Here is a 15,367-nt window from a genome sequence, read left to right as displayed (position 1 = left end):
AAGGAAAATACAACATCCTATACTCCCAGTAGAAGTTATGATCAAATATAAAGTCACATAACTCCCCCATATGTTCACACTCAAGGTATATACGTTCTAAGAGTTTTAATTTGGTGCGCTCGTAATCTCTTTCACTTTACGTTGTTTAATTTACATATTTATTGTAGACTTGGTGATGACTCTTAACCATAACACAATCAATCATCATAAATCATTCAAGCAATCAAACTTATTTTTTTAATTCTTGAATAATTAAATTAGTGACAACATAAATTTAAGATTGAACGGCCGCTGGCAGGGGTTGGCTTTGGTAGGGGAGGGGGTGGTTGGGGGTGGGTTTAATTATTTTTTTATATTAATTAAGTAATTAATTAAATTAATTGATTAATTATTTAAAAGAGAACCAATTGTAGCATGCCACGTGGCATAATTAACCTTAATGACTAACGGAATTAACCGCCGTTAGTCATTAAGGGCATTTGGTGACATTTTTCTTAAACTCAAGTGTATTTATTGAATTTGAAAGTTTTGATGGGTATTTAGTGAATAAAAAAAATTACTCAGGGGCATTTCATGAAATTTTCGTTTTAAATATGAATTAGGAAATTTAAAGATATTACCGCCATCGTGAAAACGACTAAGACAATTATCAAAGACACATAGTGGAAGACTACCTTTAAAAAACATTCAAAAAAGTTAACTTAAAAAGTCAAACCAAACAAATGTAAAGTCAAGCCAAAGTCAAACAAAGTTAACCTACAACTTGGAACCATTGTAGGCCCTTAACAAAACCGGAATAAAACTTAAAAACCTTTGTCTTAGTCCCACAAGAAAAAATAATAATATCAAAGCAAATAAATACATCATATTCTTATAGAAATTAAACATGATTCGTTCTTTACTCATACCCATCTTGAATATGCTTCATCACCTGAAAAGCTTCTCTTCACTTTGTCCCCACTGGGGGCCATTAGAAATGGATCGTCATATGGCCAATATAAAGATAAAGGCCAAACAAATATACAACACACAATCAAAAATGCTGAGTACATAAGCGTAAACAGTACACACTAACATACTTTAATCATATTCACACACAACTTACCTTGTTGCACTTGTTCACAAGTACACAACACAACCAACACATACTTAGATAACTAGATTGCTTATTTAATTTTATTACGCATCGAACGAGTTTCCCACCAAATCCCTTCCCCAAATAAATAAAGGTAACTACACCAGGTAGGCAAATGTCACATGAAATGACAAACGTCCTACGCTTAGTAACAATAAAAGGAAAATACAACATCCTATACTCCCAGTAGAAGTTATGATCAAATATAAAGTCACATAACTCCCCCATATGTTCACACTCAAGGTATATACGTTCTAAGAGTTTTAATTTGGTGCGCTCGTAATCTCTTTCACTTTACGTTGTTTAATTTACATATTTATTGTAGACTTGGTGATGACTCTTAACCATAACACAATCAATCATCATAAATCATTCAAGCAATCAAACTTATTTTTTTAATTCTTGAATAATTAAATTAGTGACAACATAAATTTAAGATTGAACCTTTTTTAGATTATCTCGGCGTTAAATAACACCATAAGTGCATAAAATATTGCAAGTCCTATCAATCGGTGTTTTAAACACCTTGAGTGCACATAGGCACCGCATTATATCTTATTACTGTGTACTAAGACACTTGATAGCTCAATTCCCATGCTTAAAGCATCAACAAACATTATATGAACTACGATAAAATTCCCTTTTTATACTCCAAACCAAATTAAACATTTAGTTTAATTAAATATGCTCTCAATCATGCCAATAATAAAAGTATAGTCTATATATATTCAACATGCCAACATGATTAATTCTAATTATCCATTTACCAAAAATAATCCATACTTCACAAATCAATCACCAATATCAATCCAATCAACAATTCCAACCAAATGTGGAATATGGTGAGAAAAGAGAAATTATGAGTATAGTATTATACTATTTTGAGAAGCCCATGAATGTTAGTAAAAAGTGATGTGAACTAATGTGGTGAGAAAGAGAAATTATGAGGAGCCCATGAATGTTGATGCTCTAAGATTACTAACATTGTGTTTGATTGAGTATAGTATTAACGCCCGTGAAAGTGTAGTCAATATTTGGGCTTCCGTTATCGGCTTGTTAGATTGTTATCTAAGTTAAATGTGCATATTTTTATAATAGTCCAATAAACTGCTAGGTAAAGACATGATAAAATTGAGCCTTAGGCGCTTTACTAATTAAGTTTATATTGTAAAAGAAAACATTAAGCTTACTAGTTAAGCAAGTCACAACTACATTAAATATTTCATAAAAATTATTGTAGGATTTTGGCTACTAAAATCGATATGGATAGAGAATCAATGGGGTATGTACTAACCTTGATTTTGGATATTGTTACATTTGACAGGTTCCTGTCGTATCACCTAACAAAAAAATTACTGTAAGAAGATAAGAAAGTAGGGTCAAATCCATAGGGAAGTAATATTCTTTACTCCCAATTAATTAATCCATATTATAGGCTAAATTACCAAGTAACAAGTATGTATGTATTTGTATGAATAAATGTAAGGGAAATGATTAAACTAAGTAATTAAAATTAAGAGAACATCAATAAAATAAAGCCTAGGGAATAGGTTCACCAATAAATAATATTCTGAGATGAATGACAACAATCAATTATCAATGCATAAATTAACAAGATTATAAAAGGCTTTTGCTATGTATTACAATCATATAATTAATCTAGCGATATTAAATTGCATATCTCGAATCTTGACTTAACCCTATATAAATTAACCTGTCTATTGACAATAAGCCTTAACATCAATTCTCTTATGTTGAATCTCGATATAATATTGTGTAAATCATACAATTAAACCAAGCATAATGATAAGTGTTTTATTTTTCCACTTATCATGTTATTTTTAACACGATTTTGTAGTCATTTCCTTCCACTTTAATCTCTTTTGATTCCTTTTGTGCATGATTATAGCCTTTGGCTCTCCCGTTCCTTTTTTGTGTGTTTGTGTTTTTAGATTCAACGATAATTGATTCATTTACAACAAGCGTGAAGACTCTTTAATAAGGCACGCACTAGCTGAGGACAGGGGGTGCAGCCCCCGAGAAAAGGGCACTCCAAACCCAAGCGCCACAATCTACCTCTCTCTATTTCCAACCAGAAGCAGGCGTGCATCATTGGAGGAGCGGGCGCTCCTCCCTAATCACTACTACAAAAAATGGCTAAGAAACCATTCCAACCGGGCCTAAGAGACCATGAAAGGTATGGTTCGTATCTCAATGGTCTCTAAGCATAAGAAACAACAATTTTTGCTTGGCTTCTTAGAATAAAACAAAGGAACTAAACTTGTAAGGGAAATAGTTTCTTAGGTTTGTATTTTGGTACTGAGACTAGTTTTTGTATGAATTATGATTTCTTAGATAAATCATAAGAGACCATAGTTTTTACAGATTCGGTTTCTTAGACTTAATTTAATTTTATATAGTTTTACGTTAATATTAATAGTAATAAATGTACAATAAAATATATAAATGTTGATGTTTGACACAATTTTAAATCACAGTTAATCAAAATCTATATTTAAAAAAAAAAGAGTAAAAACTATTTACAAAAGACTAAATATTACAAACTAAATTTAAGACTACAAAATACATACAAATTACATTGCTAACAATGTGGAGAAACTAATTCTAAAAAATATGGTTCACTTATGAATGTTACATTCTCCTCCGCGGCCAGCACCGTAGAATACCACGCCCAGTTATATTCAACGACGCTTCCACCATGGACATCTTGCATCCAATGCCTAACTGTCTTACACGACTCTGATCTTCTTTTCCTTGTCGCCAAAATCTCTAAATTTTGTGTGACGAAAAAAACTTCTTTGCTTTGTTCCCTGAATAATGAAGCAAACACAAAGATAACCAATTGAATTATTAGAAGAAAAAAAAAATCATAATCCAACTCAATAATTTCTGAAATTTATCAACACATTAACAATACAGTTGAAGGAAAACCGAACGCACCAAAATGCAAACAAACCAGAAAATCCTAATGTTGCAATAAAATGATGACAACATTGTATCAAAAAAACCATATAATCATAAAAAAAATGAATTCAACTGTGAGAACGCACCATATCTAGCCGCCGCAAGCATGCGTGCTAGCAACAACTAGCACCCACAAGCATGCGTTCTAGCAGCAGCTAGCAGCCGCAAGCATGCATGCTAGCAGCAGATAGCTGCCGCAAGCCTTGCGTGCTAGCAGCAGCTAGCAGCGCACGCAAGGGCCAGCAGCCCGCACTTGTGTGCGTGGCTTGCTAGCCATAGCAGCAGCCCGCAACATCAAGTGCGGGGCTGGGCTGCGGCTGGGCCATAGGGCCGAGTACTAGGGGAATCAAGTGGGAGCATATGGAAGCAAGTGGGGTGAGGGACATGTGGCACAAGAAGAGTATTGAGTGGGGAGCAAGTATGTTCCCCTACTCTCCATGTGGTCCTCACCACCCTTTACATATGATAGTGCCACTTGTAGATTTATTATTAGTTTGCTTATTTATTTTAATTTAGCTTTATATTAAATTGTGGAATTTCATGACTCCTACATTGATGGGATAGAAATTCCCACTCTCCCTCTTGCCTATAAATACCCATCTTGGGTTTTTGGGAAGAGTGCTTGAGTAGGAGTTCAATAGAGCATTGCATTAGCAAAAACTCTTAAACTTATATAATACTCGGGGTTTTGGTCGGACCTAGCTAACCTTGAGGTTACGGACCTAAAAGTCGCTAGTAGTTTTTGCGGGTTGATTTCCGTAGGAGGCTCGCGTATTTTTGGAGCTTTAAGCTTTCAAGTAAGAGCCCGACTTTGAGGGCGAAGCACGCTTCAAAGGTAAATCCGATTTTATCCTATTATGTTTATTTGTTATGCTTTATGGTTTTATTAATTGCGAGTGGTTCTTTGGGTCGGGGTTTTTTCCGCGATGAGTCAGACTCACCAAACCCCAACATGGGGTGTGCGAGCGTTTTAATGCGTGTATGTGCTTGGTGTTTTGGTGTAAAGGGGCAAGCAGCCGTGGCCTTGTGTCTAGAACCTTGTAACCCGTAGCAAACACTACTAGGGCGTACTTAGCTAATACTACATGGGGTGGTGAAGGCACGTGCGCCAAGTCGTATGTATAGTGCGGGGTTGTTAGACAACCTTGACTTTCATATCGAACGTATGTAGTGCGTGAACCACTTGAGTACGGTTGGCTTTGTGTTTGCTTATTTTCCCGTTATAATTATTTTATTAATCTAATTTGGTTTTAATTATTTTAATAAAATCTTGGAGGCTAGGCCTCGGTTTTCAAGAGCGAAATTTGCAAATTTTATTTTGGCAAATAATTGGGTTTTACCGGCTTAATTAATTGGATTAATTAAGATGGATGCGGAATTTAGTGGGAGCTTCAAATATTAATTGCGCTTATTTACATAATTGGTTAAAACAACTTTGACTAGTTTTAATTAGGTGTGTTAATTGAATTTACCAGCTACATTAGTTACTAGTTATCGTGTGTTTATTGAATTGTTACTTATTTATTGTTGTAAAATGCATGGGTCATTCACAAATAGTGAATGGATGAATGGAATGTATATTCTCTCACAAGTTTTATAAAAATGGCAACTAGTGGGGCCCGATTAGGATAGAAAATACGGACTGCGATCCGTGATGTATTTTTGTAAATCTAAATACTGTATGCGTACCGTTGAGTATTTTTGTACCTTAATATTTAGATTAGTCCTAATCGTAGATACTAGTATTTCATAATTATGGTCAAGTCTTGAAGATGGAGGTTCTTGGAAGACAAAGCAATGAAGTTTCAAAAGAAGACCTTTTGAAGACTTGAAGAATTCAAGGGGTCATGCTAGTTGCCAATTTGCATCAAAATGCTTATGCTTGACATATTCATGATTATTTATATATGAATTATATGTTAGATGCATGCTTAGGATTTCAAATGTTGTGTTGAATAATTAAATTCACTTAAATCAACCAACATAGAAAACCTAGGTCCCTAAATATTGAGTAAAATTGTCATTCCAAAACAACACTTATCGACCTATTGAGAGTAGTGATGGGCTACGCCAAAGCGAGGCATCACTACTACTCCCTAGACTCATAAGGCATACCGGTATGCAAGTTGGTTTTGGTTGTACTCAACGATATGAGTGATGGAGTCCTAACATGTCGTGGCAAAGTGGATAAATTGTTGAGAGAGCATTAGATGCGACGATTTATTCAACCAAGAGTGGCTTAGAGCCATTAGCAAAGCGTTGCTTACCTTGAGAGATTAAGTGCTAAGACAAGCCAAAGCATGCTTAGCCACTCTTTGTTTCCTTGGATCTTGGAATTGACTTATTCTTGCCAAATGGGGACAAATTTAATGCATGGATAAGACATTTAGTGAGATTGAAAATTTGTATGAATACCTTTTAATTTTCAAACTTATTATGTTATTTACTTGATAAATGGTTATACTTTGCACTTATATTTGTAGATTTCCAAATCAAACTATATTGTTTTCCATGATTAGTAAAGGAAATCTTTGAGAATAGTTCTCAAAGAAAAGTAAAGCATTTCTAAAATACAATTCTCATAAATGACTTTTATAACAAAGTCCGAAAGGACGGTTGGACATCATGTATTCAAAATATTAGGTAGTTTTGATAAAGCATGAAGTATTGAGTTGCAAACTCAAATTGTCAGTGTTGACAACCAACATATCTTTTTGCTTAATACATAGATGAGTAAGACTCATTGTTGTAGTAATTCAAGCGTGAATTAAAGGAAAATATGGAACTTTATTTTACGGCTCATTAGATGCTTAATTATGCCTAAAAAAGTATAAAAGTCAAAGACTCTTAAAGAAATGGTTTATGATAAGAAATATAGGAAATGAGGAACAAAGAAAATGAATGAGATTCCATTTTACTATAGAATTCATGTTATTTAAGTTAACTTAGCAACTCATTATCTTCACAAAGTATCAGATACTGCTTGAGTGTTCCACTTTGAAAGTGACCTCAAATTATTGAAGATAAGCTAAGTTATCGACTTACAAGCTTAGAATGAAGCAAGTGGTGCTACATCAGTTGTAAGGTCGTATGCATTGTTTAAAGACCTTTAAGCTAAGGCTGGAACAAATAAATGGTTATTGTGTTCCATAATCGGCAATTGATCCGTTTACTCACGGAAAGACTCACATTCAAAGAAATGAGCAATAGTTGCAAATTTATTTGAATAGCATTGTTGTTTAAACCATGAGTCAAGAATGCTTGATTAAAAACAAACATTTTCTTAACATGATAAACTGGTAAAAGCTCAAAGTCATGGGCATGATTTGCGTTCTGAACATCTTTAGCAATGTCACATTGACAAGAACGTACTCAAGGCTCTATTAGATAGGCTCTTGATAGTTGATCGATTCAAAATCGTTCTAAAACAAGCAATTCTTACTTGTTGAAACCGACAAAGTAAAGAGCTATTGTTCTTAGTATAGACAATTCACTCTGAAAGCTAAAGAGGATTCATTTACTTCAAAGTTTCACAAATAATCTGAAAGAATATGGCTACATTCATCAAACTTGAACAAACTTGATCTTGAATAGTTCAAGAGTTCAGTGAAGTACAAAATCTCTTGGCAAGATATCAAAACGACTAGATTAGATCGAGCGATGTTTGCTTGATCTAAGCGTGACCATCACCAAGTTATGAAATTGAAATTTTCATAAATAACTCCACAAAGAACATAGTGTGACTTCAAGGAGACCTCGATGCCATTTAAAAATGACTCGAACAATGATGGATCACATCTCTTCCTATAAAGTTCTTAAGATTTGCACGAAGGACTGATGTTACACTAAACAAAATGTGGAAGCTAAGAACGGACGCCATATTCAGTTATGGATAGAATTAACTTCTAAATGTATTTTCAAGTATATGTCTAAAACTCTCAGCCACAGTGGGAGTTCACTAGCTCAGTAGGAGCTAAGTGACTTAGTGGAAGCTCACCAGCTTAGCAAGAGCTAGGTGGTTGAGTGGGAGCTAATTAAAGGCTAAGATAGCTCAAGTGGGAGCTAACTGTTTGTTTTACAACAAACTTTTACCCAAAGACAATATACATGTCTCTTTGTAAGCATTCAAGTGAGACCACGGGAATTACCTCCACAACCTAATCTAGAACATAGTGTTTGTTTCTGTAAGTGGTGTCTTTATGGAAAGTAACACATTTCCAAAACGAGAAGTGGGAGGAAAATGAACTCGATGACAATTGAGCTTAACAACAAACTAGAATTGAGAATCTTGGAAGACCTTAAAAGGGCTTTGTGAGAATACTTGATCAAGAATACTCAAAAGGACTTTACAAGCTCCTTAAAAGAGAATTCATTTACACAAAACTTTTAAAAAGTTGGAGCAAGTTCAAGAAAATCAAAGGGCTTTGGAAGCGTCTTGAAACTCAGTGTTTGATGCAATAACCCCGTATAAGTATAGAATTTACCAAAGGCTTGGATTGAATCCTATAAATTTTCTATTAAATTAGAAATAAACCTAAAACTTACAAGCATACTATTTACTGTTAGATAGTAAAGGAATAATGCCTTGTAAGATAACTAAGACAAATCCAAATTCCGAATAATGATTAGAGGCCATAAAAATCCGAAATCATTACTACAAAAAAGGCCTAAGGAACCAGTCATAAGACACAATATAAATTACTAATCTGGTTTCTTAGATAAAGAAACCATATATGAGAGATGTCCGGTTTCTTAAGATAATAATAGGAAACATATATCATTAAAATTTGGTTTCTTAGATCAAAGGAACCTTATCCTAGAGATCAAAGGAACCTTATCCTAGAGATGTACGGTCTTCTCACCGCCCCTATCTTAACTAGACCGCATTTTGAATCTATGAATTACAGGCAATCTCCAAGCAAAACTATTCTAAGTTAACGAAACTCAAGCACAAACTAGGTCAGAGGTTTTCTTGAATAGTATTATTGTTTACGAAATTATGTTTTTTTTTAATTTAAAATTAATTTAGCAATGTGTGAATGCTTAATTTTTTAGGATGAAATTTGATTGATCTTGTACTGTATTTATTTTTGCAGTTAAACGGTGAGAATTTGACCAAGTCGCAATAATAATGATATACGAATGAAGCATAAGCAAGTGAAGGAATTACAAACAAATAACTTGTTTGATTTAATCTAAGAAGGATCAAATTGTTATATGAGTATTATGTTGTTACTTGAATAGTGTAAATTTGATACTAGTTGGAGTTATTTAAATATGTATTTGTAATTTGATTGTGTACTATATTTATTTCGTCCAGCATTTTTGATACAGTAGAATGAGTAGATGTAATCACGAAACTAATTTATTATTTTTTTTAAAATAATCAAAGAGACCAGTCATCTTTTAAAACCGGTCTCTTACACTATATCTAGGAAATCGATGATCTATAATATCCGGTGCCTTTGCCTTGGTTATTATATAGTTTTAGAAGAATCTAAGAAACATGTTATTAGGTAGAACTGGTATCTTTGCTTAATCTAAGAAACCAGAAAAAATATCCAGTCTCTTAGGCTAAGAGACCTACTACCGAGGCACCGGAATTTTTTAGGTTTCTTAGGCATATATTACCCAGTCTCCTAGGCTATTTTTGTAGTAGTGAATAGACTCCATTTTTGAAAACCATGTTTTAAAACTTGACTAATTTGCATAAAGGGTGAAAGACCCATCGATTGCAAATAAGTTTTCAAGGAGAAAACTAACAAATGTGGAAATGTATATGTATACATAGCTAGATTGGTTGCAAAGGATACAATTAAATTCACGGAGTTGATTTTAATAAAAACCTATTCACCAATCGGAATGCTAAAGTCATTTTATGATTGTTCTAGCAAAATTGCATATATGAAATATGAAAAAATAGATACCAAACTGCCTTCCTAAAATAGGATTTTGGAAGTGACTATAAAATAGTCTAAGGGTTTTGAAAATATAAATAATGCTAGATTTGAAAGCAAGCTCAAGGAATCCATCATGGGATTAAAGGAAGCATTGCATATAGGAATTGGAACATGTTTTCCCATAAAGTTAATAAGAGAGTTGGCTTATGGAGAAACATAGAAATTATTATGAATAAGAAGTTTAGTGGGGGAAAAAGTAAATTATATAAAGGTCCAACTAAAAGTTTATGAACTCTATTGTGAAATAACCATCAAATGCTAAATGCTTAGATCTGAAAGTATTTTCAACAATGGACCAAGCAAAAGGCGATTCTTAACACATATTGGGTATTAAGATCTATTGTATAGACTTAATAAAATGTTTGAACGTGTAAAGGAGTTTATCGTGTTAAACATGAATTGAAGGACTTTGAAAGACTTTCGACCCATATGTATAAAACTAAGTAAATGTTTGAACTAAGTATGAGCTAGGATAAATAATAAGTCAAAAAATAAAGACTCTAGTAGAGACTTTCAACCATATCACATAGCAAATAATTTAGCAAGACTCAGTGAAACTGAATGAGCTAAAATGTCACATGGATGGAATAAGATTGAGAATTACTCTGCAAATTAATCCATCATGTACGCTAAGATATGGAATCGTCGCATGACTTACTTGCTTAGAGCATGTGAAGTATGTATATAGTACCAATCAACCTGAATCTATGTAATAGATCGTTAGATTATGGCCAAGAACATCCAAGTACTTGGATAAGTAACAGGATGAGTTCTTAACTTATGGAAACAAATTAAATTTGAGGATGTTGCAAGCACAAACCTTAACAAGGATTAGATCCTTAACAAGGGGAAGCTGTTTATAAGGACGAGCTTAAAATGAGTCGTGGCTTGAGAATGGTAACATTGACGTGCATCCATGTGTAATGTGCGGGAATTTAAAGTAATTTTCCATGATCAAAAGTGATAAGGGTATCCCAAATCATTGTGAGACCCAAGAAAAGCATCATTAGGAAGTCTATAAAGTATATATATTGAGAATATTGTTGCCTTAAAGGCGATAATAAAGAAGATGTTCTATGGAAAGTTCGTTGTTGAACGTTAATGATTGTAGGTTGTCAAGTTGAAGATCTCAATCATGAAAATGAGTGGGAGCCATCACTTGGACAATAAATTCTAAATCACATATAATCCATGGAAATCTAAAATTTTATCATCTTATTATGAAAGTAATTAGTAATGAAGATGCTAATATTAGCAAAGTAATTATAACTAAACCTATGCAATAAGTGAATGACAACATTCACAATTGCATGAAAGAAATCAAGCATATTAGATATGGGTGTGATTTATATAGATGTTTTATAAAGAGTGACACTCTTGAAACATTCGGAAAAACCATTTATCATAAGTTGAACCATTCTGGTTTTTGAGTAATTTAAAATTTCATGCAATTTAAAGCACTCCGTTGACTATTTAATTGTGGTTTAGAATTAAATAATGAGTCCATTTAATTTTTGGAATATTCAAAATAGGGTATCAAGACCAATCTTGGTAAGGAAACACCTATTCAGTGAACGTTGAATATTATAATCGAAAATTATCCCTAATCAAGGTCATTTAAACAATGGACGATTAATGACCAGTTGAGATTAGTGTGTAGTTTGATTTATAGCACCGTTTCATGTGCTACAAGAACATGATTGTCATGAATCATTTGCACAGGTATTGGTTTAGAACCATACTAGATCAACCTATGAGAATACTTTAAGAGATTAAAAAATCGTCATAAGTATACTTCTCATTATTGCTATCGGAACCTTTTTCCTTGACTATGAGTATTGTGAGCTTTCTTGTTTGACTACTAGTCTGCTTTGATGATTGTCAAACGTCTGCCATAACAGGGGATTATAACTGCATCACTCGGGCGGCTAGGTACTCTTAGTAAGAGAAGTTACATTACAAGACTGGAAATGTCCCCCTATTAAAATTACATCACAAGGCCTCTCGTAGAGCGAGACTGTTAAAATGCATGGTCGTGCTCGGATGGATTTTAGAAATCATCTGTTTATTGACAGTCGAACTCGAAATTGAGAAACACTTCTGGACGTAATAAGGATGAAAAAATAATCTTACCTTATAGTTCATGAAAAGGCAATAAGCGACTTAAGATAAAGGCTATACACTAAAAGCACACTTGTCCGGAAGGACTATTGGGAGATTAAAAGGAATAGTATCCTTCAAACAAGTATATTATTCTGATAGTGGGTTAAGAATTATTAGAAAGCTAATATATTCAATAAGGTCAAGTGATCGGAATGCCTGGGTGGAGGTCGCTTTCGATCAGTAATATTGATGCATAATTAATATTACAGCTTAATCTTGACTAAACCCTTCGGGTCCCCTCCAAGCAGTCAACGAGCCATAGCGACAAATTAATTCGGAAGGAATTAATGAGTCGACTGAGTAATATTTATTTAGATGTCGGAAATTCGAGCTTAGAGCATCGAAACCGAGCGTTGGAAGTCGAGCCGAAAATAATAAAAGACGAGACGTGCAAGTGGTAATAAATCAACAATGACCAAAATACCCCTAGCATCGGAACACCGAGTGCTAGAGGGTTAGCCAAGCTAGCAGCTCGCACCAAGTGCGAGGCTTGCTAGCAAGCTATGGCCATCAGCCCGCACTTAGTGCATGGCGTGCCGCACGCATGTGCGTAGGCATGCTTGCCGAGAAGGCTAGCAGCAGCAGCCCTCCTTGGTGCGGGGCTTGGCTGGGCTGAGTAGCAAGCAGCGGCAGCATGTGGAAAGCCCACATGAGTGGGTTGGAGGGAGGTTCCAAGTGGCGAAAGGTGAGGGAGAGAGTGGGGAGCAAGTTTGGCCCCCCTCACTCCAAGTGGTCCTCACCTACTCCCTCATATGTAGTTGACCCTTGTTGATTTATTACTAGCTTGCTTAAATAATTTTATTTTGCTTTTAAAATAAAATGTGAAAATTCCACTATCCCACATTGGTGGGAGAGACAATCATACTCTCATCATTTCCTATAAATACCCAAGTAAGGGCATTGGAAATGAGGCTTAAGTAAGAGTTGTAAAGGGCATCACTAGTAAGTGAAAACCCTTGAACTCAAGATTTCAAAAAGTTTTCACATTTAGTGAAAGCCTTTGAACTCAATTACTCGGGTTTTATTGGTCGGGTCTTGCTAACCCCAAGACATTGGACTTTGTCGGTATTCGTTGGTGAGGGTAGATCAACGTTGGAGGCTTCGTGTTTTCAAAACTATCTTTCAAGTAAGAGCCCATTCGGTCGGGCGAAGCACGCTCCAAAAGGTAATCGTTTTATCTTAATCTTGTGATTAACTTAATAATGTTTATGGTTTTATTTATTGCGAGTGCGGTCTTGTTATTTGGGTTTGTTTTCTCGGTGAGTCGGACTCACCAAACCCTAACAAGCTAACCCCAAATTGGGAAGGCCCCTACTGAATCTATGAAGAAGTAAGAGGCGGCACCTACCGCCTGGAAACACCAGACGGCAGGAAGCTACCTAGAACCTGGAATGTAGATAACTTAAAGAAGTATTATCTCTGAAATTTTGTAAAGTTTTTGACTTGTTAATGAAATTTTGCCTTCAATTCATACTTGTCTTTATTTACTTTATTTTGACTACCGACTTCACAAAGTGCAGAAATATCATGCTCACAACAATGAAGGATGCCGCCTGCACGATGTGCCGACGGATCCTACTTACCATTTATAGCTCCGGCTGCACAATGTGCAGACGGACCAATTTATAACTAATGACGATGCTTGAACATTGCCTGCACAATTGCAGATGGACAACGTTGAGATTTTATGAGCTACCGTTTACACAAAGTGCAGACGGCCTAGTACACTTTAAAACTTAAAATTGTAAAGGGATCGTCTGCCCCAACAGCAGACACCTAAGATCCTTAAGAAAAGACCTGACTGCACCAAAGAAGTCGCCCCAAAACTTATTAAATCCTTAAGCTAAGTAAATGACTTAGTGGCTATTTACTCGCTAAAAGAGGCCAATGGCCAGATGAACATTATTTAAACTATCGTTTGCTCCAACATGAGTACCTCAGTCTGCTCCATCATGAGTCAGACAACTGGCGACGTCCATTCGGGAAAATTCGTCGAGGAGAAGCATCTCCCATTTGGGTGGCACATTGCTCTACGAATACAACAAGCGACCCTACCGAATGCGCTAAGGCAGCTCTCGCAGTCGTTTGATTTAATCTGATTTGAAATCTAAAAAGCGTTGAGTTTTTCGACTGTTCTAGCACAGGCGGAAAACAACTACTATTTCACATTAGAGGCTACCTTTCCGCCTGTTCTTGCTCTGGGCAAGGCAGGCAGACAATTCCTTTTTCAATAAACATGCTAAGTCAAAAAACTTAGCGGCTTTTCTATATTTTACGAGGCCTTTGACTGGATGTATTCAAGAAACCGTCTGCTCCACATGGTCGTCTGTCGCTTGGCTTGGGGAAATCACTATAGTAATTGATAGACTTAGAAACCATTCATACTCTTTAAAGTATCAAAAATTTCTAAGTCAATCAATCCAGTCAACCGAAACCAACCGACATCCGACTAGGGGCAAGAACATTTGCATCTTATACAGTTTAAAATACTTAGCCAAAAATTCTATGCATAAAAAATTGAAATCTTTAAAAAATTTTAAAGCACAAAACCACGCCAATATGAATAAAACCGGTCAAACGACCGTATGCTTCATAAATAAATAAAGCAGCCGTCTAAACAAACGACTGGGAATGTTAGCTGGCAAAGCCAGAAATTGTCAAATTACCCGACCCTCGGTCGGTAAATTACACAGTTACTCGGCACACATACTGAAAAAGCAAACACTTGGCCATTTGGTCGCAGAAAAAGACAACTTAAAGCTTAAAGATCAGGGGAATTTCTCAGCATTGGCATTCTCCTTGTCCTATGGCTCATGCTACTTTGTCTCTTCATCCTTCCCTTGATCATCCTCCTCGTCCTGAAAAGACGAGTCATCTGACGAGTTGGACCCCTCCTTGGCGTCTTTGGCAGCCGCCTCCTCAGTTTCCCTCAGGAGTCGGGCATTGAACTCGTCATTTGCCTTATCAAACTGAACCTTCCAAGTTTGATAATCAGCTGACGGCTGCACAACTGACTAGGCCGCACGCATGATGGCTTCGTTGTCATGCATCATTTATTTGACCAGGGTCTGCTTTTCCTACTCCATCAGAGACCTTTACTTGGTCCGGAGTTGGGTTTCTTGGT

Source organism: Chenopodium quinoa, unplaced genomic scaffold, assembly GCF_001683475.1.
Source record: "Chenopodium quinoa cultivar QQ74 unplaced genomic scaffold, ASM168347v1, whole genome shotgun sequence".
Taxonomy (NCBI): Eukaryota; Viridiplantae; Streptophyta; class Magnoliopsida; order Caryophyllales; family Amaranthaceae; genus Chenopodium; species Chenopodium quinoa.
Note: the sequence above shows the minus strand (reverse complement) of the source record.